The 25,303-nt window shown below is 50.3% G+C and overlaps 1 long non-coding RNA gene across 1 annotated transcript in view; it reads right to left on the bottom strand.

Moving 5' to 3' along the window:
• Nucleotides 1-22,674, bottom strand: part of LOC140427510 (uncharacterized) — a 46,574-nt gene extending 23,900 nt beyond the window's left edge. The window contains exon 1 of the long non-coding RNA XR_011948535.1: nucleotides 22,615-22,674. This is a non-coding gene — a long non-coding RNA (uncharacterized lncRNA). The remainder of the gene's footprint in view (nucleotides 1-22,614) is intronic.
• Nucleotides 22,675-25,303: the final 2,629 nt, after the last annotated feature.

A 25,303-nucleotide genomic window follows, 5' to 3' on the forward strand; every position in this document is an offset into this window, starting at 1 on the left:
TAATTGTGTAGATGAAGGTAGAGCAGTTGATGTCGTATACATGGATTTTAGTCAGGCATTTGATAAGGTTCCCCATAGTCGGCTCACGAAGAAAGTAAGGAGGTGTGGGACAGAGGGAAATTTGGCCAATTGGATAAGTAACTGGCTATCACATAGAAGACAGAGGGTGGTGGTGGATGGAAAATTTTCAGACTGGAGACCAGTTACCAGCGGTGTACCTCAGGGATCAGTGCTGGGTCCTCTGCTATTTGTGATTTTTATCAATGACTTGGAGGAGGGGGCTGAAGGGTGGGTCAGTAAATTTGCTGATGACACCAAGATTGGTGGAGTAGTGGATGAGGTGGACTGTTGTAGGCTGCAGAGAGATATTGATAGGATGCAGAGCTGGGCCGAAAAATGGCAGATGGAGTTTAACCCTGATAAGTGCGAGGTGATTCATTTTGGTAGAAAAAATTTGAATGCGGATTACAGGGTCAACGGCAGGGTTTTGAGGAATGTGGAGGAACAGAGAGATCTTGGGGTAAATGTTCACAGATCGCTGAAGGTTGCCACTCAAGTGGATAGAGCCGTGAAGAAGGCTTCTAGTGTGTTAGCGTTTATTAACAGGGGGCTTGAGTTTAAGAGCTGCGGGGTTATGCTGCAACTATACATGACCCTGGTGAGACCACATTTGGAGTATTGTGTGCAGTTCTGGTCACCTCACTATAGGAAGGATGTGGAAGCTTTGGAAAGGGTGCAAAGGAGATTTACCAGGATGCTGCGTGTTTTGCAGGATAGGTCTTATGAGGAAAGGTTGAGGGTGCTAGGCCTTTTCTCATCAGAATGGAGAAGGATGAGGGGTGACTTGATAGAGGTTTATAAGATAATGAGGGGGATATTTGGGGCTGGTTTAGCACACTGGGATAAATCGCTGGCTTTTAAAGCACACCAAGGCAGGCCAGCAGCACGGTTCAACTCCCGTACCAGCCTCCCCGAACAGGCGCCGGAATGTGGTGACTAGGGGCTTTTCACAGTAACTTCATTGAAGGTTACTTGTGACAATAAGCGACTTTCATTCATTCATTTCATTTCATTTCAGATAGAATGGACGTTCAGAGACTATTTCCTCGGGTGGATGTAGCTGTTACAAGGGGGCATAACTATAAAGTTCAGGGTGGGAGATATAGGAGGGATGTCCGAGGTAGGTTCTTTACTCAGAGAGTGGTGAGGGTGTGGAATGGACTGCCTGCTGTGATAGTGGAGTCGGACACTTTAGGAACGTTCAAGCGGTTATTGGATAGGCACATAGAACATAAAACATAGAAAAATACAGCACAGAACAGGCCCTTCGGCCCACGATGTTGTGCCGAACCTTTGTCCTAGTTTAATCATAGATTATCATTGAATTTACAGTGCAGAAGGAGACCATTCGGCCCATTGAGTCTGCACCGGCTCTTGGAAAGAGCACCCTACCCAAAGTCAACACCTCCACCCAACACTAAGGACAATTTTGGACACTAAGGGCAATTTATCATGGCCAATCCAACTAACCTGCACATCTTTGGACTGTGGGAGGAAACCGGAACACCCGGAGGAAACCCACGCAGACACGGGGAGGATGTGCAGACTCACAGACAGTGACCCAACGGGGAATCGAACCTGGGACCCTGGAGCTGTGAAGCAATTGTGCTATCCATGCCGTGCTGCCCTTAAGAACAAATAAATCTACACTTTATCATTTTACCGTAATCCATGTACCTATCCAATAGCTGCTTGAAGGTCCCTAATGTTTCCGACTCAACTACTTCCACAGGCAGTGCATTCCATGCTCCCACTACTCTCTGGGTAAAGAACTTACCTCTGACATCCCTACTATATCTTCCACCATTCACCTTAAATTTATGTCCCCTTGTAATGGTTTGTTCCACCCGGGGAAAAAGTCTCTGACTGTCTACTCTATCTATTCCCCTGATCATCTTATAAACCTCTACCAAGTCGCCCCTCATCCTTCTCCATTCTAATAAGAAAACGCCTAGCACCCTCAACCTTTCCTCGTAAGACCTACTCTCCATTCCAGGCAACATCCTGGTAAATCTTTGCACCTTTTCCAAAGCTTCCACATCCTTCCTAAAATGAGGCGACCAGAACTGTACACAGTACTCCAAATGTGGCCTTACCAAAGCTTTGTACAGCTGCATCATCACCTCACGGCTCTTAAATTCAATCCCTCTGTTAATGAACGCTAGCACACCATAGGCCTTCTTCACAGCTCTATCCACTTAAATGGCAACTTTCAAAGATGTATGAACATAGACCCCAAGATCTCTCTGCTCCTCCACATTGCCAAGAACTCTACCGTTAACCCTGTATTCCGCATTCATATTTGTCCTTCCAAAATGGACAACCTCACACTTTTCAGGGTTAAACTCCATCTGCCACTTCTCAGCCCAGCTCTGCATCCTATCTATGTCTCTTTGCAGCCGACAACAGCCCTCCGCACTATCCACAACTCCACCAATCTTCGTATCGTCTGCAAATTTACTGACCCACCCATCAACTCCCTCATCCAAGTCATGAATGAAAATTACAAACAGCAGAGGACCCAGAACTGATCCCTGCAGTACGCCACTGGTAACTGGGATCCAGGCTGAATATTTGCCATCCACCACCACTCTCTGACTTCTATCGGTTAGCCAGTTCGTTATCCAACTGGCCAAATTTCCCACTATCCCATGCCTCCTTACTTTCTGCAGAACCCTACCATGGGGAACCTTATCAAATGCCTTACTAAAATCCATGTACACTAATCCACTGCTTTACCTTCATCCACATGCTTGGTCACCTCCTCAAAGAATTCAATAAGATTTGTAAGGCAAGACCTACCCCTCACAAATCCGTGCTGACTATCCCTAATCAAGCAGTGTCTTTCCAGATGCTCAGAAATCCTATCCTTCAGTACCCTTTCCATGACGTTGCCTACCACCGAAGTAAGACTAACTGGCCTGTAATTCCCAGGGTTATCCCTAGTCCCTTTTTTGAACAGGGACACGATATTCACCACTCTCCAATCCCCTGGTACCACCCCTGTTGACAGTGAGGATGAAAAGATCATTGCCAACGGCTCTGCAATTTCATCTCTTGCTTTCCATAGAATCCTTGGATATATCCCGTCAGGCCCGGGGGACTTGTCTATCCTCAAGTTTTACAACTGGTGGAGCACACCAGAATGACAGGGAGTGGGATAGCTTGATCTTGGTTTCGGACAATGCTCGGCACAACATCGAGGGCCGAAGGGCCTGTTCTGTGCTGGACGGTTCTATGTTCAATGCTCTATGCCCATGCAGCGACCCGGCGTATCGTCGAGCGGTGCTGAAGATGCATTTCAGGTGCTCTGGAGTGTCTTGGGCAGCAGGTTGAGGGTTCCTGTAGCTGTCTGTGTCACCTTCCTCACTTCTATCCACTTGTGGTTGGAGTCAGGGTGGGGGCACCAAACAGGCTCCCCCCTCATCACCAGGACATCCTGCAAGACACAAGACATGATGCATGATTGGACCCAGCACGGGTTGGTGTGGGGATGGTGGTGATGGAGGGAGTGTGGGGATGGTGATGGAGGGGGTGTTGGGGTAGTGGTGATGGAGGGAGTGTGGGGGGTGATGGACGGGGTGGGGGTGGTGGTGATGGAGGGGGTGTGGGGGTGGTGATGGAGGGGGTTTTGGGGTAGTGGTGGTGGAGGGAGTGTGGGGATGGTGATGGACGGGGTGGGGTGGTGGTGATGGAGGGAGTGTGGCGATGGTGATGGAGGGGGAGCAGGGGTGGTGATGGAAGGGGTGTGGGGGTGGTGATGGAGGGGGTGTGGTGGGCTGATGGACGGGGTGGGGGTGGTGGTGATGGAGGGAGTGTGGGGATGGTGATGGAGGGGGAGTGGGGGCGGTGATGGAGGGGGTGGGGGTGGTGGTGATGGAGGGGGTGTGGGGGTGGTGATGGACGGGGTGTGAGGGTGGTGATAGAGGAGGTGGGGGTGCTGGTGATGGAGGGGGTGTGAGGGTGGTGGTGATGGAGGGGGGGTGGTGGTGGTGATGGAGGGGGTGTGGGGTGGTGGTAATGGGGGGGGTGTGGAGGTGGTGATGGAGGGGGCGTAGGGGTGGTGATGGAGGGTGTGTGGGGGTGGTGGTGATGGAGGGGGTGTTGGGGGGGTGGTGATGGAGGGGGGTGGGGGTGGTGGTGATGGAGGGGGTGGGGGTAGTGGTGATGGAGGGGGGTGGGGGTGGTAATGGAGGATGAGTGGGTATGGTGATGGAGGGGGTGGGGGGGTGGTGATGGATGGGGTGTGGGGGTGGTGATGGAGGTGGGGTGGGGGTGGTGATGGAGGGGTGGGGGGGTGGTGATGGAGGGGGTGGGGATGGTGGTGATGGAGGGGGTGGGGGTGGTGATGGAGTGTGTGTGGGGGTGGTGGTGATGGAGCGGGTGTGGGGCTGGTGGTGATGGAGGGGGTGGGGTGGTGATGATGGAGGGGGTGGGGGTAGTGGTGATGGAGGGGGGTGGGTGTGGTAATGGAGGGGGAGTGGGTGTTGTGATGGAGGGGGTGGGGGGGGTGGTCATGGATGGGGTGTGGGGGTGGTGATGGAGGTGGGGTGGGGATGGTGATGGAGGGGTGGGGGGTGGTGATGGAGGGGGTGGGGGTGGTGGTGATGGCGGGGGCGGGGGTGGTGGTGATGGAGGGGGTGGGGGTGGTGGTGATGGAGGAGGGTGGGGGTGGTAATGGAGGGGGAGTGAGTGGTGGTGATGGAGGGTTTGGGGGGGTGGTGATTGAGGGGATGTGGATGTGGTGATGGAGGGGGAGTGTGTGTTGTGATGGTGGTGATGGAGGGGGGTGGGGCGGTGGTGATGGAGGGGGGTGGGGGTGGTGGTGATGGAGGGGGAGCGGGTGGTCATGATAGAGGGGAATGTGTGTTGGGGTGGTGGTGATGGAGGGGGTGTGGGGGGGTGGTGATGAAGGGGGTGTGGGGGTGGTGGTGATGGAGGAGGTGGGGGTGGTGGTGATGGAGGGGGTGTAGGGGCGGTGATGGAGGAGGTGTGGGGGTGGTGGTGGAGGGGGTGTAGGGGTGGTGATGGAGGGGATGTGGGGGTGGTGATGGAGGGGGTGTGGGGGTGGTGGTGATGGAGGAGGTGGGGTGGTGGTGATGGAGGGGGTGTAGGGGCGGTGATGGAGGGGGTGTGGGGGTGGTGGTGATGGAGGAGGTGGGGTGGTGGTGATGGAGGGGGTGTAGGGGCGGTGATGGAGGGGGTGTGGGGGTGGTGATGGAGGGGGTGTGGGGGTGGTGGTGATTGAGGGGGTATGGGTGGATGGACGGGGGAGGGTGTGTGGGGGTGGTGGTGATGGAGGGGTTGTGGGGGTGGTGGTAATGTAGGGGGCGTGGGGGTGGCATTGGCGTGGTGGTTTTGGGGGCGTGTTAAGATGGTGGTGGGGTTGGTAACACACGTGCAGGGTCTCACGTACTTGTCCGATGCCGATCTCCGCCTTGATGGCTGCCCTCTCTCTGGGTCCACCAACCAGGTCCACTGCCCACGCTCTGCCGCAGTCAGGGGCCACAGGTCTGGCAGCCTCCTCCAGTCTTTTTCCTCTCCAGGAGGTTATGTGCCGCCTTCTCCATGGGGTGTTACGGGGGTATTAGCTGGGTGTTGCTGCCGGGGCACAGGGCTGCCGACTCACCTTGGCCTCCCTGTGGAGGTGGTGGTTTGTTCCTGCACTGTTGGCGAGTCCTAGTGGTGTTGCTTATGGTGGTCACGACCTCTGCCACCTGAGCCCCTTAACGGTTGATGAATTGGTCCGGAATCGGTGCCAATTCTGCTCTCGTAGAAGTCCACCGATTCAGCGTCAACATTTAGTGTCTCTCAGGATTCTCCGGTCCGCCAGCCATGTGTTCCTCAGCAACGCATCTTCACCGTCCGCAGGATTCTCCTTCCAGCCACCTGACAATGGGATTTCCCATTGTGTCGCCTCACGCTGCTGGGAATCCCGTGGGTGTGGGTGCGCTAGTTACCGGCAGAACAGAGAATCCCGCCGACAGAGAATCCAGCCCTCTATTCCATCCTTCAGCACCGACTTCAGCACCATTACAGTAGGTACACTCTTCAATTCAATGATCATGGGCGCGATTCTCCACTCCTACGCCGGTTGGGAGAATTGCCTGGGCCGCCAAAATTTCCCGGGACGCTGGTCCGACGCCCTCCCGTGATTCTCCCAAGCGGCAGGAACGGCCCGGTCGGGTTTCGTGGGCCGCAGGCCGGAGAATCGCTGGAGACATCTAAAATGGCGATTCTCCGGCACACCCGCTATTCTGAGGCCCGGATGGGCCGAGCGGCCAGGCCAAAACAGCGGGTTCCCCCCCCGGCGCCATCTACACCTGGTCGCTGCAGTCGTGAGTGGTGCGTGAACGCTGGGGGGGGGGGGCGGCCTGCGGGGGTGCAAGGGGGGATCCTACACCGGGGGGGTACCTCAGATGTGGGGTGGCCCGCGATCGGTGCCACCGATCGTCGGGCCGTCCTCTCTGAAGGAGGACCTCCTTCATTCCGCGGCCCCGCAAAATCCATCCGCCATCTTCTTGCGGAGCAGACTTAGAGAGGACGGCAACCACGCATGCGCGGATGACGCCCGTTATGCGGCGCCGGCCGCGTCATCTATGCGGCACCGCTTTTACGCGGGCGACAAGGCCTGGCGCGTGTCGATGACGCGGCCCCGATCCTGGCCCATTGTCAGGGCCTGAATCGGTCGGGACCGGGGTCGTTCCGCGCCGTCGTGAACCTCGACGGCGTTCACGACGCGCGGCCACTTCGGCGAGGGAGTGGAGAATCCCGCCCATCATTTTTGAGCATGTATTCAATTTCTTAGTGTACTTGTGATAGTTTTTCTCAATTTAACCAATACGGATGTATTTCACCCACATCTACAACATGTATAGCTACCTCCGTTATACCGAGCTTATCCCCACAAATACAGTTCGAAGACTGTAGTATCTCTTTCACATTGCTCCAGCCTTTATCTGGAAGGTAATTTAGCAAGTCATCTAAATGTTTTAGTAGTTATATATCACCCAGTAGATTTTCAAGGGAAGTCAATCTTTTTCTCACTTTTTATCCCAGCTTCATTACTATCAAAACCCTCTTGTTTATCCTCATATTCTCTATCAAAATATTTCTTCAGCATGTTAATGTGACACATCCTGTGAGATTTGCGTCTATCTGGAGTGCATGCCAGATCATTTATTTTGCTAAGTTTTTTCTCAATTTGATATGGCCCATTAAACCTAGCTTTTAAAGGTTCACCCAATATTGGCAGGAAAATGAGTACTTTGTCGCCTGCTGCAATCCACCACTTTTCACTCTCTTATCAGCCTCAATTTTCATTACTTGCTGTGATATTTTGATGTGTTTCCTTACCAAGTCACATGCCCCACTCAGAGTCTCTCTGAAATTCGACACACAGTCGGAGTGGAGTTTCCGATTTTTTTGCTTCACAACATTTCCTGGATTAATTTTAGTGGTCCTCTCAATTCATGTCCACGATCATATTCAAAAGGGTTAATTTTCATCGAGTGATGTGTTGCATCCAAATAATAGAAATGGATTTCCTTTGTCCCAATTCTTTGTGGGTAAGTCTGATCATGCGCTTTCATCATAATTTTAAAAGTTTGATGCCACGGGCAGCACGGTAGCACAGGGGTTAGCACTGCGGCTTCACAGCTCCAGGGTCCCAGGTTCGATTCCCGGCTTGGGTCACTGTCTGTGCGGAGTCTGCACGTTCTCCCCGTATCTGCGTGGGTTTCCTCCGAGTGCTCCGGTTTCCTCCCTCAAGTTCCGAAAGACGTGCTTTTTGCGACTAGGGACTTTTCATAGTGACTTCATTGCAATGTTAATGTAAGCCTACTTATGATAAAAAAGATTATTATTATCTGTCTAATAAGACCATAAACTATACGAGTAGAAATTAGGCCATTCGGCCCATCATGTCTGCTCCGCCATTCAATCATGTCTGATATGTTTCTCATCCCCATTCTCCTGCCTTCACCCCATAACCCCTGATCCTCTTGTAAATCAAGAATCTATCAATCATGCTCCTTGTGGCTCTGGGTGATGTGCTGATGAGTTACTTTGTTTTATCTCCAGGCAATTCATGCTTTCATTAAATAAACCTGACTTAAACTTCAACCCTTGATCCGATCGTTTTTCGTTTGGTAGATATTAATGAAGAATTTGGTTAATTCTTCTACAACCCTCTTTGATGTAATGTTTATTTATGATATGGCTTCAGGAAATTTGGTGGACACATCCATAATCATGACAAAGTACAGATTTCCATTCCTTGTTTTAGGAAGTGGTCTTACACAGTCTATTAAAATGCTTGTGAACATTTCTTCAAAAGCTGGGACAGGAATTGAAGGCACCTGTTTTATTACACCTTTCTGTTTCCCTAATACTTGACATTCTGGCATGTTTGACAAAACTTAACGACATCTCTGTGTAGCCTAGGTCCATAAAACTCTCTCTGTGTCTTTGCTTGAGGTTTCCATCTTCCCAAATGTCCCCCTAATGGAGTTAAATGAACTATTCTCGGAACCACTTTCACATAATCTGACGGCAGTACACCCTGATGAATGTCTGCCCATTTTTCACTTGTTGCAACATAAGAAAGCCTCAATTTTCTCATTGAAATATTATCCTTCATGTCACAGTATTAAGGAATGCATTGAGCTTCCAGTTCTGAAGATGCCGTTGGACAAATTTTATCTCTGCTTCATTACTATCAATACCTCTTATTTATCCACATCTTCTCGCTCAAAATATTTTCCATTATCTTTCAATTTCTTTGAATTAAACACATCAGTTACTTATCATAGAATCACTGCAGTGCAGAAGGAGGACATTTGGCCCATCGAGTCTGCACCGACCCTCTCAAGAAACACCCAACCTAGGCTCACGACCCACCCTATCCCCATGACCAACAAACACTTTTTGGACACTAAGGGGCAATTTATCATGGCCGATCCACCTAACCGGCACATCCCGAGACTGTGGGAGGAAACCGGAGCACCCGGAGGAAACCCACGCAGACACGGGGAGAAAGTGTAAACTCCGCACAGACAGTGACCCAAGGTGGCAATTCAACCATGAGGAAGTAGTGCTAAGCTCTGTGCTGCCCCACTTAACACTTCACCTTTCCACTTCGCCAATCTCACTAAGGATAATGTGTGGGATTCTCCGGCCTCCCAGTAGCATCCTTCCCGGCGGCGGGAGGTGGCGGAATTCTCTACTCCTGCCGCTGCCAATAGGACTCCCCATTGAAGCCACCCCACACTGCCGGGAAACCCACAGGTGGGGGTACACTGCTGGCAGGAGCAGAGAATCCCAGCACCACGGAACGGCCAGAGAATTCCGGCCAGTGTCAGCTAATTCTATCTCACTACACTTATCCTGTGTTCTGGAATTCTCCTCGTCCTGTTTCATCGCATGTGTCTGTGATGTTGTTACCACACATGAAACAGTCCAGGATGGTCACATGGTAGTTCTTCCGTAGGTTGACTTGCAACAGGCTGTTCAACAGCAAAAGGCATCACTATCACATGTGACCTAGTTACATAATTCCCACAGATAAATTGAACCTCTCCAATAGGCAATGTCTCGACCACTTCTGCAACTACTTGCCCTGGGCGAAATTCTCCAGAAACGGCGCGATGTCTGCCGACTGGCACCCAAAATGGCGCAAATCAGACGGGCATCGCGCCGCCCCAAAGGTGCGGAATGCTCCGCATCTTTGGGGGCCAAGCCCCAACCTTAAGGGGCTAGGTCGGCGCCGGACGAATTTCCGCCCCGCCAGCTGGCGGAAAAGGCCTTTGGTGCCCCGCCAGCTGGCGCGGAAATGACATATCCGGGCGGCACATGCGCGGGAGCGTCAGCGGCCGCTGACAGCTTCTCACGCATGCGCAGTGGAGGGACTCTCTTCTGGCTCCACCATGGTGGAGACCGTGGCGGAGGCGGAAGGGAAAGAGTGCCCCCACGGCACAGGCCCGCCCTCGGATCTGTGGGCCCCGATCGCGGGCCAGGCCACCGTGGGGGCACCCCCCGGGGCCAGATCGCCCCGCGCCCCCCCCAGGACCCCGGAACCTGCCCGCGCCACCTTGTCCCGCCGGTAATTTACGCCGGCGGGACAGGCATTTTAGCGGCGGGACTTCGGCCCATACGGGCCGGAGAATCGAGCGGGGGTGGCCTGCCAACCGGCGCGGCTTGATTCCCGCCCCCGCCGAATATCCGGTGCCGGAGACTTCGGCAACCGGCGGGGGCGGGATTTCACGCCAGCCCCCGGCGATTCTCCGACCCGGCGGGGGGTCGGAGAATTTCGCCCCCTGTCTTTAAACTACTCGGGCAGGATTGTCTGACTCCCCGCCGGGTCGGAGAATCCCCGGGGTGGGGCGGCGTGAATCCCGCCCCACTGCTCTGATACCAGCTGCCGTATTCTCCGGCGCTGGTGTTCGAGCGGGCGTGGGGTTCACGCCACGCCGGTCGGGGGCCGTTGGCAGCAGCCCCCCCCCCCAGCAACTCTCCGGGCCCCGATGGGCCGAGCGGCCGTCGGTTTCTGTCCAGTCCCGCCGGCGTGGATTGGACATGGTCCCACACGGCCTGACCTGGCTGGTAGGCTGGCTGGGTCGGTCCTCGGGGGCGCGCGGGGGGATCCGGCCCCGGGGGGGGGGTCCCCACGCTGGCCTGGCCCGCTATCGGGGCCCACCGATCTGCAGGCGGGCCTGTGCCGCGGGAGAACTTCTTCCTTCTGCGCCAGCCCCTGTCGGGCTCCGCCATGGCCGGCGCGGAGATGACATCCCCCTGCGCATGCCCCAGAATACGCGGCCGGTCTGCGCATGTGTTAACTCACGCAGTCCCTTCGATGCCAGCTAGCACGGCGCCAACCCCTCTGCCACCGGCCTAGCCCCCTAAAGTGCGGAGAATTCCACAACTTCCGGTCGGCCCAACGCCGGAGTGGTTCGCGCCGTTTTTTACGCCGTCGTCGGGCCACCTCGCTGATCCGGGAGAATCCCGCCGTTCAAGTTTACTTTAGACAGAGGAATTCTCTGAACCTCCCCATGAATCGACAGACTGGAAATCCTTCCTTCAAAATCCTCTCATCACCCACTACATTGTTCCAGTACTTGTTCCAGTATCTCTTACCATTTTGATATCTCTACCCACTCCATTTCCTAACTATTGAAAGGCTTTTCCTTTAACACATCAGTTACCTGCTGCTCACTCTACCCCTGATCAATCTGTACACACATTTTCACACCTCCATCCAGTCCTATTGCTTGTTCCTCTCTGTGCACGACACTTGCTGGTTTTTCTTGTTCCACAGTCTCTAACTTAGTACTTTCTTTCTTCAATACTACATTTCCAACTGGTTTGCCTCCTGATCTCCAGCATACTAACTTTGTGTGGCCCAGTTTATGACAAGAAACGCACCTAACCTCCTCATATCCCTTGTACCACCTTTTTTAATTCCGAAATCGATGGAACTTTCAGCTGTTTCTTATCTTATCTGACTCCCCTTTTTCTCACCTTCCCATTTTCTATCCCCCTCAGACCTGAAAGGCTTTCAAAAAAGGTTTGTATCTGTGAACTAATTCATAGTCATCAGCAATCCCTGCAGCCTGCCTGGCAGGTTTAACACTTTCTTCCTCCACATGAGTCTTTGGGATGAATTCTCCGCCAACGGTGTTCTCCGTTCTGCTGGCGGTGCACCCCCACCCTCGGGTTTCCCAGCGGTGTGGGGTGCCTGCAATGGGAAATCCCATTGGCCAGCGGCGGGATCGGAGGATCCTGCTCAAAGTGACGTCGCGGCACCAAGACACACACGGCTGGGGAGGCAGAGAATTCACACCCTTATCATCAAAGGTAATTTACTCCTCGAAAGAGCCTCATAAATTTGTTCTATCTTTAATGCTCTTATCCATTCATCAAAATTACTCTGTTTAACTCTTTTGAGTTCAATATAAATCTGTCCAGATAGTTTTCTTGCATTTTGATACTTTTGTCTACAAGCCTCTGGTACGGACTTCTAAGCACTTAGTATAACTTTCTTCACTGTATCAAACTCACCAGATGTTTCCTTTGACAAAGATACATAGACTTCACTATCCCTAACTATCAGTTTACTCTAAACTGTCATAAAGCAAGCTGATGTTATCTCCAAGGGTATCGCTACTTGGGACACTGGTTCATGGGCTGTTTAGTTTAGTTTAGTTTTGGTGTGAGGTGACAAATAATAATCTTTTTTTTTAATAAACATTTTATTGAGGTATTTTTGGTATTACACCAACAAGAAAATATACAACGTACATGAATCTATAAACATAGTGCAAAAAACATCTCCCTTCCTTACAGGTTCCACCTTTATTAACGCCCTACTCTAAACTAAACTAACCCCCCCCCCACCCCCCACCCCGCTCCACCCCCTTCTGCTGACGATTAATTTTCCGCAAAGAAGTCGACGAATGGTTGCCACCTCTGGGCGAACCCTAACATTGACCCTCTCAAGGCGAACTTGATTTTCTCCAAACAGAGAAAGCTAGCCATGTCCGATAGCCAGGTCTCCGAATTCAGGGGCTTTGAGTCCCTACAAGCTAATCGTATCCGTCTCCAGGCTACCAGGGAAGCAAAGGCCAGAACGTCTGCCTCTTTCTCCTCCTGGATTCCCGGAACTACTGACGCCCTGAAAATCGCCACCTCTGGACTCGGTGCCACCCTTGTTTTTAACACCGTGGACATGACATCTGCAAACCCCTGGCAAAATCCCCTAAGCTTCAGACATGCCCAGAACATGTGGACATGGTTCTCTGTTCCTCCCGCACATTTTGCACCCCAATGAGTCTGATCATCCGGGCCACTGTCATGTGAGCCCGATGAACGACCTTGAATTGTAACAGGCTGAGCCTGACACATGTGAGGTTATCTGTTTTGGTAGGAATAACAGCAAAAGGGGTTATTATTTAAATGATAAAGTATTAAAACATACTGCTGTGCAGAGAGACCTGGGTGTGCTAGTGCATGAGTCACAGAAATGTTGGTTTACAGGTGCAACAGGTGATTAAGAAGGCAAATGGAATGTTGTCCTTCATTGCTAGAGGGATGCAGTTTAAGACGAGGGAGGTTATGCTGCAATTGTATAAGGTATTAGTGAGGCCACACCTGGAGTTTTGGTCTCCTTACCTGAGAAAGGACGTACTGGCGCTGGAGGGTGTGCAGAGGAGATTCACTAGGTTAATCCCAGAGCTGAAGGGGTTGGATTACGAGGAGAGGTTGAATAGACTGGAACTGTACTCGTTGGAATTTAGAAGGATGCGGGGGGGCCTTATAGAAACATATAAAATTATGAAGGGAATAGATAGGATAGATGCGGGCAGGTTGTTTCCACTGGCAGGTGAAAGTAGAACTAGGGGGCATAGCCTCAAAATAAGGGGCCCAAAGGGTTGTGAATCTATGGAATTCCTTGCCCAGTGAAGCAGTTGAGGCTCCTTCATTAAATGTTTTTAAGATAAAGATAATATTTTCTGAAGAATAAAGGGATTAAGGGTTATGGTGTTCAGGCCGGAAAGTGGAGCTGAGTCCACAAAAGATCAGCCATGATCTCATTGAATGGCGGAGCAGGCTCGAGGGGCCAGATGGCCTATTCCTGCTCCGAATTCTTATGTTCTTATGTTGTGGACGCATCTCTACTCAACTCAACGCGTCCGCCCATAGACCGTCCACTTTCTCTCCTCCCAGCTCCTCCTCTCATTTGCGCTTCATCCTCTCGATCTGCATCTCCTCTGACCCCATAAGTTCCTTGTAAATGTCCGAGATGCTCCATTCTCCTACCCACACTCTTGAAACTACCCTATCCTGTATCCCCCATGGAGGTAGGAGCGGGAAAGTTGACACCTGTCTGCGTAGAAAGTCCCGCACCTGCAGGTATCTAAATTTGTTTCCCCTCACCAACCCAAACTTCTCCTCCAGCGCCCTCATAATCGGAAACCTCCCCTCTATAAACATGTCCCCCATCCTCTCAATCCCTGCTCTCTGCCATATCCGGTGCCCCCCCATCCATACTTCCCAGGGCAAACCGGTGATTATTATAGATTGGGGACCAGACCGATGATCCATCTGTTCCCATGTGTCTCCTCCATTGCCCCCAGACTCTCAGGGCTGTTACCATCACGGGGCTGGTGGAGTACCGCGCCGGCGGGAACGGCAGAGGCGCAGTTACCAACGCTCCCAGACCGGTGCCCTTACATGAGGCCGCCTCCATACGCTCCCGTGCCGAACAACAGTGGGGAGAGGGGGCATCCCTGTCTCGTCCCTCGGTGCAGTCTAAAGTAGTCCGGTGTTGTCCTATTCATCCGTACGCTCGCCACAGGAGCCTGACACAGCAACCTGACCCAGTCAATAAAGTCCCGCCCAAATCTGAACCATCCCAGTACCTCCCACAGATATTCCCATTCTAGTTCATTAAAAGCCTTCTCTGCGTCCATTGCAACCATTACCTCCACCTCCCTACCTTCCGGGGGCATCATGATCATGTTTAACAACCTTCTTATATTGGCCACCAACTGCCTACTCTTAACAAATCCCGTCTGGTCCTCCCCAATAACGTCCGGAACACAATCCTCAGTCCTGGAGGAGAAACGTTTGGCCAGCAGTTTGGCGTCAACATTCAACAAGGATATCGGCCTGTCGGACTCACACAGCTCCGGGTTCTTGTGCCACTTCAGGATCAGCGACATCGTGGCCTGTGACATCGTCGGAGGCAGCACCCCTCTCTCCCTTGCCTCATTGAACATCCTCATCAACAATGATCTAAATATCCCAGAGAACTTTTTGTAGAACTCCACTGGGTACCTGTCTGGCCCCTTGGCTGTAGACGACTGCATGGCCTTCAGATCCTCCACTATCTCTTCCAACCCAATCAGAGCCCCTAGCCCTTCTACCAGCTCCCCGTCCACCTTTGGGAAATTCATCTCCTCCGGCCCCATTGGGGGTTCCGACCTATACAGCCTACTGTAAAAATCCCTAAATGCCTTATTCACCCCTGCTGAATCTCCAACCTGGTTCCCATCTCTGTCATTTACTTTCCCTATCTCCCTGGCTGCCTCCCGCTTTCTAAGCTGCTGTGCAAGCATTCTGCTGGCCTTCTCTCCGTGCTCATAGATCGCCTCCTTCGCCTTTCTCAGCTGCTCCACCACCCTCCCTGTGGAGGGAATAGTGTCGATGGGCTTTACAGTGGTTTCACAGGTCGGCGCAACATCGAGGGCCGAAGGGCCTGTACTGCGCTGTAATGTTCTATAGAACATAGAACGATACAGTGCAGTACAGGCCCTTCGGCCCACGATGTTGCACCGACATGGGAAGTCAAAAAACAAAAACCATCTAACCTACACTATGCCATTATCATCCATATGCTTATCCAATAAACTTTTAAATGTTGGCGAGTTCACTACTGTTGCAGGTAGGGCATTCCACGGCCTCACCACTCTTTGCATAAAGAACCTACCTCTGACCTCTGTCCTATATCTATTACCGCTCAGTTTAAGGCTATGTCCCCTCATGCTAGCCATTTCCATCCGCGGGAGAAGGCTCTCACTGTCCACCCTATCTAACCCCCTGATCATTTTGTATGCCTCTATTAAGTCTCCTCTTAACCTTCTTCTCTCTAACGAAAACAACCTCAAGTCCATCAGCCTTTCCTCATAAGATTTTCCCTCCATACCAGGCAACATCCTGGTAAATCTCCTCTGCACCCGTTCCAAAGCTTCCACGTCCTTCCTATAATGAGGTGACCAGAACTGTACGCAATACTCCAAATGCGGCCGTACCAGAGTTTTGTACAGCTGCAACATGACCTCATGACTCCGGAACTCAATCCCTGTACCAATAAAGGCCAATACTCCATAGGCCTTCTTCACAACCCTATCAACCTGGGTGGCAGCTTTCAGGGATCTATGTACATGGACACCGAGGTCCCTCTGCTCATCCACACTTCCAAGAATTTTACCATGAGCCAAATATTCTGCATTCCTGTTATTCCTTCCAAAGTGAATCACCTCACACTTCTCTACATTAAACTTCATTTGCCACCTCTCAGCCCAGCTCTGCAGCTTATCTATGTCCCTCTGTAACCTGCAACATCATTCCGCACTGTCGACAACACCACCGACTTTAGTGTCGTCTGCAAATTTACTCACTCACCCATCTGCGCCCTCCTCTAGGTCATTTATAAAAATGACAAACAGCAAGGGCCCCAGAACAGATCCTTGTGGTACGCCACTTGTAACTGAACTCCATTCTGATCATTTCCCATCAACCACCACCCTCTGTCTTCTTTCAGCTAGCCAATTTCTTATCCACATCTCTAAATCACCCTCAATCCCCAGCCTCCGTATTTTCTGCAAAAGCCTACCGTGGGGAACCTTATCAAACGCTTTACTGAAATCCGTATACACCACATCAACTGCTCTACCCTCGTCTCCCTGTTCAGTCACCTTCTCAAAGAACTCGATAAGGTTTGTGAGGCATGACCTAACCTTCACAAAGCCATGCTGACTATCCCTAATCATATTATTCCTATCTAGATGATTATAAATCTTGTCTCTTATAATCCCCTCCAAGACTTTACCCACAACAGACGTGAGGCTCACCGGTCTATAGTTGCCGGGGTTTTCTCTACTCCCCTTCTTGAACAAAAGAACCACATTTGCTGTCCTCTGGCACTATTCCTGTAGCCAATGATGACATAAAAATCAAAGCCAAAGGCTCAGCAATCTCTTCCCTGGCTTCCCAGAGAATCCTAGGATAAATCCCATCGGGCCCCGGGGACTTATCTATTTTCAGCCTGTCCAGAATTGCCAACACCTCTTCCCTACGTACCTCAATGCCATCTATTCTAATAGCCTGGGTCTCAGCATTCTCCTCCACAACATTCTCTTTTTCCTGAGTGAATACTGACGAAAAATATTCATTTAGTATTTCGCCTATCTCTTCAGACTCCACACACAACTTCCCATCCCTGTCCTTGACTGGCCCTACTCTTACCCTAGTCATTCTTTTATTCCTGACATACCTATAGAAAGCTTTTGGGTTTTTCTTGATCCTACCTGCCAAATACTTCTCATGTCCCCTCCTTGCTCGTCTTAGCTCTCTCTTTAGATCCTTCCTCGCTACCTTGTAACTATCAAGCGCCCAAACTGAAACTTCACACCTCATCTTCCTCTTAACAAGAGATTCCACTTCTTTGGTAAACCACGGTTCCCTCGCTCGACGCCTTCCTCCCTGCCTGACCGGTACATACTTATCAAGAACACGCAGTAGCTGATCCTTGAACAAGCTCCACATATCCAATGTGCCCAACACTTGCAGCCTACTTCTCCAACCTACCCCTCCCAAGTCATGTCTAATGGCATCATAATTGCCCTTCCCCCAGCTATAACTCTTGCCCTGTGGGGTATACTTATCCCTTTCCATCACTAACGTAAATGTCACCGAATTGTGGTCACTGTCCCCAAAGTGCTCACCTACCTCCAAATCTAACACCTGGCCTGGTTCATTACCCAAAACCAAATCCAATGTGGCCTCGCCTCTTGTTGGCCTGTCAACATATTGTGTCAGGAAACCCTCCTGCACACATTGTACAAAAAACTACCCATCTAATGTACTCGAACTATATATTTTCCAGTCAATATTTGGAAAGTTAAAGTCTCCCATAATAACTACCCTGTTACTTTCGCTCTTATCCAGAATCATCTTCGCCATCCTTTCCTCTACATCCCTCAAACTATTTGGAGGCCTATAGAAAACTCCCAACAGGGTGACCTCTCCTTTCCTGTTTCTAACCTCAGCCCATACTACCTCGGAAAAAGAGTCCCCATCTAGCATCCTCTCCGCCACCGTAATACTGTTCTTGACTAGCAGCGCCACACCTCCCCCTTTTTTGCCTCCTTCTCTGAGCTTACTAAAACACCTAAACCCCGGAACCTGCAACAACCATTCCTGTCCCTTCTCTATCCCTGTCTCCGAAATCGCCACAACATCGAAGTCCCAGGTACCAACCCATGCTGCCAGTTCCCCTACCTTATTTTGTATACTCCTGGCATTGAAGTAGAAACACTTCAAACCACCTACCTGAACACTGGCCCCCTCCTGCGACGTCAAATCTGTGCTCCTGACCTTTATACTCTCAATTTGGGCAGCACGGGAGCATGATGGTTGGCACAATTGCTTCACAGCTCCAGGGTCCCAGGTTCGATTCCGACTTGGGTCACTGTCTGTGCGGAGTCTGCACATCCTCTCCGTGTGTGCGTGGGTTTCCTCCGGGTGCTCCGGTTACCTCCCACAGTCCAAAGATGTGCAGGTTAGGTGGATTGGCCGTGATAAATTGCCCTTAGTGTCCAAAATTGCCCTTAGTGTTGGCTGGGGTTACTGGGTTATGGGGATAGGGTGGAGGTGTTGACCTTGGGTAGGGTGCTCTTTCCAAGAGCCGGTGCAGACTCGATGGGCCGAATGGCCTCCTTCTGCATTGTAAATTCCATGTAAATTCTATGATAATCCCCCATACCCTAAAACTACAATCCAGGTTCCCATGCCCCTGCTGCATTAGTTTAAAACCCCCCAAAGAGCACTAACAAATCTCCCCAGGATATTTGTGCTCCTCAGGTTCAGATGTAGACCATCCTGTCTGTAGAGGTCCCACCTTCCCCAGAAAGAGCCCCAGTTATCCAGAAATCTGAATCCGTCCCGCCTGCACCATTCCTGTAGCCACGTGTTTAATTGCTCTCTCTCCCTATTCCTCATCTCATTATCACGTGGCACGGGCAACAACCCAGAGATAACAACTCTGTTTGTTCTCGCTCTGAGCTTCCATCCTAGCTCCCTGAAAGCCTGCCTGACATCCTTGTCCTCTTTCCTACCTATGTCGCGAGTGCCAATGTGGACCACGACTTGGGGCTGCTCCCCCTCCCCTTTTAGGACCGGGAAAACACGATCCGAGACATCACGTACCCTTGCACCTGGGAGGCAACATACCAAACATGAGTTTCTCACGCTCCCACAAAATCTCCTATCTGTGCCCCTGACTATAGAGTCCCCAATTACTAATGCTCTGCTCCTCTCCCCCTTCCCTTCTGAGCAACAGGGACAGACTCCGTGCCAGAGGCCCGTACCCCATGGCTTACCCCTGGTAAGTCCCCCCCCCCCCACAAGTATCCAAAGCGGTATACTTGTTACTCAGGGAAACGACCGCAGGGAGTCCCTGCACTGACTGCTTCTTCCCAGTCCCTCTTACAGTTACCCATCTATCTCCAATCTTTGGTGTAACTAATTCCCTGAAGCTGCTATCTATGACCCCCTCTGCCTCCCGAATGACCCGAAGTTCATCCAACTCCAGCTCCAGTTCCCTAACTCGGTCTTGGAGGAGCTGGAGATGGCTGCACTTCCTGCAGGTGAAATCAGCAGGGACACTAACGGCATCCCTCACCTCAAACATCCTGCAGGAGGAACATTGCACTCCCTTCCCTGCCATCCCTCTAACTTCCAACCAAGATCTGATTAATAAATACATTAAAAAAAATAATAATAATGTAAATATGGCCCTTACCTCACACCAATGGGTCTTATTATTAGGTTAGAGGAGGAGGGTGGGTGGGAGACACTACACGTGTAGTGTCTTGGGTTTCCTCTCCACCAGAATTTATTGGTGGGGGGGGGGCGGGGGGGAACCTTCCCAGAAGGTCGAACTTCCGGTTCCCGCCTTATATTAAAAAAAAATAACACAGAAAATAAGAACAGAAACGGGACCAGGTAAGTGTTTTTAAAACCAATACTCACCTCCCGACAGACCCCTGCACACCGCTCCCGCCGAAATATAGAACATATGTTCTATGTTCTATGAACTCCACCTGTAGCCTCCTTCGTTCCCTTAAAAGCCCTGCCTCTGGGGTCACCGCATACCTCCTATCGATCTGTAGCATCTCCTTAACAAGTCGGTCCAATTCTGCCCTGTCCACCTTCTCCCTATGGGCCCGTATCGAGATCAGCTCCCCTCTGACCACCGCCTTCACTGCTTCCCACACCATTGCTGCTGAAATTTCCCCCGTGTTGTTAACCTGCAGGTAGTTCTAAATACATTTCCTCAGCAGCTCGCACACCCCTTTGTCAGCTAAATGTCCCACATCTAACCTCCTGTGCAGGTGCTGGTTACTGTCTTTATTAACCTGCAGGTCAACCCAGTGTGGAGCATGGTCTGAGATTGTTATCGCCGAGACAAATAATAATCTTTATGGTCACAAGTAGGCTTAAATTAACACTCCAATGATGTTACAGTGAAAAGCCCCTAGTTACCACATTCCGGGGCCTATTCAAGTACACAGAGTGAGCATTCAGAATGTCTAATTCACCAAGCAGCACGTCGTTCAGGACTTGTGGGAGGAAACTGGGGCACGCGGAGGAAACCCACGCAGACCACAGGGAGAATGTGCAGATCTGCACACAGACAGTGACCCAAGCCGGGAATTGAACCTGTTGCTTCACAGCGCCAGGGTCCCAGGTTTGATTCCCGGTTTGGGTTAAATGAAACCCCAGTGAGAATAAACAGCCCGGTCATCGTGTAACAATTATAGATAGATAGAACATAGAACAGTACAGCACAGTACAGGCCCTTCAGCCCACGATGTTCTGCCGATCATTTATCCTAATCTAAGATCCACCTAACCTACACCCCTTCAATTATGTCAGACTATTTATTAATTAAAAGACAAATACCCATGAACCCGACTACTCTACTCTCAAACAATTATGCTTATGTAAATTACTAAACGCACATACAGTTTATGTGGAACATACTCCTTATTCCAAAATATACCTACAGTACCTGAACTCCATAAGGCTTCCGCTGTTCCCCAAACAACATCAAAACTAAATAACTAGCTTTACATTACCACAGAATCCAGGGAAGATAGTCAACTTTGAGAAACTTCTTTTCCTGGTCCAGCAAAGATATTTAAAACTGCCTTCGCGAAGGTTTTCTGCACTGCCTCGGCTCAGAGACTTCGAGGCTTGTTTCATTTAAACTTGATCTCTAGGCTGTCAGCTGGAAAACCAGCTTGTCTGCTTTGGAGGCTGATAGGTGTCAGCTGCTTGCCTGGTTTCTGATCATCCAGCCAATTATACCTTTGTTCTTATTTGATTATGCCTTCTGTGTATTCGGCTGTCTTCTCCTAACAATGTCCTTGCCTATACATTAACATGTGTGTGCTTCATTGATCATCCCAAACGTCCACAATTTTTCTCTCCTCATAAGCCATTCACATTTGATTCTTACCTAAACTGTCTTCTACATTTCTTACTGGGGAGAGACATATCAATACTGTCTGCTGTTGTCTCTGGGCAGATTTCTGCTTGTTGCTGGACGCCTCATTTCCTATTATGTTTTTTTGGATGCATTTTGCTGCTGTTGCTGGGGAAACTCATGACAAAACGCAATGTCCAAATCCGTTGTGGCCATTTCATTTGCTTCGCTGTTTATTTTTTAATATGAATTGAAAAATGCCTCCACATCGTTCTCATCAAATTTTGGAAGTGCCTGTGTGAATCTAAACATCTCCCCACCAAGTTCCTCAATTGCCTCCAGGGATTTGTTTTTAACTGCCAGCTTTTTAAGCTGAAATTCTTTCACTCGCATTTTCTCTTCCTTGCTTTGCTAACGTTTTCAGTTCCTGTCTTCTTCCTCTCTCCTTCTCTTCCATTTCAAGTTTTTTTTCTCCCTGCCCTTTGCCTCCGATTAAAGCCTTTTTTTCATTTCCATTTCTATTTCTAATTGTTTCATTCGTAATTGAATTTTTGCCCATTCAATTGCCTCACCTTTCAGAGAACCTGATCTCTCAGGTATTCCTTGTCATTTTAAATGTTTGGCTGCACTATAAATTATATCAGTTTCCTTGATCCCTGCAGGCAATCTTAATTGTACAATATCTGCCAGTTCCCTCAATCTAGCTTCAGTTACACTTTTTAAACCATCCAAGGTTATATCCTCTATTTCCAAATAAATCTTAACCATTGCCAGAGCCATTTTACAGTCACTTTATTGCAAGACCACAGAATTACCAACCTGGTTCAATGCTCCCCTCACTCTTGATATCTTAAAGTCACAAATTCCAATATGACCACGGAATTGTGCTTTTAATATCCTAACAAAGACACACACACACAATTTGTTACTCGCTGATGTTCAATGTGGGGGCATCCAGAAGGGAAAGTTGCAATGCTGGTTCTTAACTATTTCCCTTTGTGATTTGCAAAACAAAGTAATAAAAGTGGTTCAGCTCGCTGTGGAAAGGGGTCAGTCTTGTTGTAAATTATTCAAATACAATGTATTAAACTGTAAAACCCAACAGCAAAACACAACAGTTACAATAACCGCAATAATGGTTACACAAGCAGCATGTTAAAATTACCACCCCCAATCCAAACCTAAAAACTCTTCTAAACTCCAAGAATGCAACTTCCCCAAAACAACATCCTATAGGTTTAACATTTAAGAGCCAAATCCAGAAAATAATTACCACACATGACCTGTAGCTTGCATTGGGAATGGTTCTTCTAGTTTCGAGCAGAATTTCTGGGGATTTGACACAGGCCGACTTCTGCTGCTTTATTTTCTTCCTGACAACTTGATTCTTCTGCAAGAGCTCAGCTCTGCCACTGAGCGTGGCTATAATCTGGGTCTCTCCACTGCTATTCTCCACTTTACTGAACAAAGTATCTGTGTCACTGTGCCAATATGCTAATTAGCATCTTACAAGAGTCTGTGAAGCTAAATTCCGATCAGTTTTTTTGTACCCAATTCTTTACTTTACATTTTATCCCAGATTCATAACAAATGCCACATCCAAGAAGGATTAAAAAAAGGAGAAAGCTCAATTTAAAAAAAGGAAAGATATTTTTTTAAAGGCTGATTGTGCCCAGAACAGAGAGTGGTATTGTCCTTGGATTCACGAAGAATACAGAACAGTTAATTGACAATATCTAAATTAATGACGTTTTTCAACTCGGTATCAAGAAAATAAATAAGGAACTTGCATTTATTTAGCAACTTTCAGAGCCTCAAGTGCCAAAACAATTTACAACCAATAGAATACATTTAAATAGTGTCACCTTTGTAATGTACAGAGATGTCCCAATGAAATTACACAAAACACCTCAAACAGCAATGTGATAATTATCGACCGCTTAATCTGCCTGATTTTGTTGGTGTTGGTTGAGAGATGATTGACTTGATGGTTCAGGACATCATGGAGAACTCCCAGCTCGTCAAAGTATAAGGAATCTATTACATCTATCTGATTCATGTCTCATAAAGATGGCAGTGCAGCACTCCCTCAGTACTGACCCTCTGACAGTGCAGCACTCCCTCAGTACTGACCCTCTGACAGTGCAGCATTCCCTCAGTACTGACCCTCTGACAGTGCGGCACTCCCTCAGTACTGACCCTCTGACAGTGCAGCACTCCCTCAGTACTGACCCTCTAACACTGCAGCACTCCCTCAGTACTGACCCTCTGACAGTGCAGCACTCCCTCAGTACTGACCCTCTGACAGTGCAGCACTCCCTCAGTACTGACCCTCGGACAGTGCAGCACTCCCTCAGTACTGACCCTCTGACAGTGCGGCCCTCCCTCAGTACTGACCCTCTGACAGTGCAGCACTCCCTCAGTACTGACCCTCTAACACTGCAGCACTCCCTCAGTACTGACCCTCTGACAGTGCAGCACTCCCTCAGTACTGACCCTCGGACAGTGCAGCACTCCCTCAGTACTGACCCTCTGACAGTGCGGCCCTCCCTCAGTACTGACCCTCTGACAGTGCAGCACTCCCTCAGTACTGACCCTCGGACAGTGCAGCACTCCCTCAGTACTGACCCTCTGACAGTGCGGCCCTCCCTCAGTACTGACTCTCTGACAGTGCAGCACTCCTTCAATACTGACCCTCTGATAGTGCAGCACTCCCTCAGTACTGACTCTCTGACAGTGCAGCGCTCCCTTAGTACTTACCCTCTGACAGTGCAGCACTCCCTCACTACTGACCCTCTGACAGTGCAGCACTCCCTCAGTACTGACCCTCTAACAGTGCAGCACTCCCTCAGTACTGACTCTCTGACAGTGCAGCACTTCCTCAGTACTGACCCTCTGACAGTGCGGCACTCCCTCAGTACTGACCCTCTGACAGTGCAGTACTCCCTCAGTACTGACCCGCTGACTGTGCCGCACTTCCTCAGTACTGACCCTCTGACAGTGCAGCACTCCCTCAGTACTGACTCTCTGACAGTGCAGCACTTCCTCAGTACTGACCATCTGACAGTGCGGCACTCCCTCAGTACTGACCCTCTGACAGTGCAGCACTCCCTCAGTACTGACCCTCTAACAGTGCAGCACTCCCTCAGTACTGACTCTCTGACAGTGCAGCACTCCTTCAATACTGACCCTCTAACAGTGCAGCACTCCCACAGTACTGACCCTCTGATAGTGCAGCACTCCCTCAGTACTGACCCTCTGATAGTGCAGCACTCCCTCAGTACTGACTCTCTGACAGTGCAGCGCTCCCTTAGTACTTACCCTCTGACAGTGCAGCACTCCCTCACTACTGACCCTCTGACAGTGCAGCACTCCCTCAGTACTGACCCTCAAACAGTGCAGCACTCCCTCAGTACTGACTCTCTGACAGTGCAGCACTTCCTCAGTACTGACCCTCTGACAGTGCGGCACTCCCTCAGTACTGACCCTCTGACAGTGCGGCACTCCCTCAGTACTGACTCTCTGACAGTGCAGCACTTCCTCAGTACTGACCCATTAACAGTGCAGCACATCCTCAGTACTGACTCTCTGGCAGTGCGGCACTCCCTCAGTACTGACCCTCTGACAGTGCAGCACTCCCTCAGTACTGACCCTCTAACAGTGCAGCACTCCCTCAGTACTGACTCTCTGACAGTGCAGCACTTCCTCAGTACTGACCCTCTGACAGTGCGGCACTCCCTCAGTACTGACCCTCTGACAGTGCAGTACTCCCTCAGTACTGACCCGCTGACTGTGCCGCACTTCCTCAGTACTGACCCTCTGACAGTGCAGCACTCCCTCAGTACTGACTCTCTGACAGTGCAGCACTTCCTCAGTACTGACCATCTGACAGTGCGGCACTCCCTCAGTACTGACCCTCTGACAGTGCAGCACACCCTCAGTACTGACCCTCTAACAGTGCAGCACTCCCTC

The sequence above is a fragment of the Scyliorhinus torazame genome, chromosome 7 (genome assembly GCF_047496885.1).
Source record: "Scyliorhinus torazame isolate Kashiwa2021f chromosome 7, sScyTor2.1, whole genome shotgun sequence".
NCBI classification, from domain to species: Eukaryota; Metazoa; Chordata; class Chondrichthyes; order Carcharhiniformes; family Scyliorhinidae; genus Scyliorhinus; species Scyliorhinus torazame.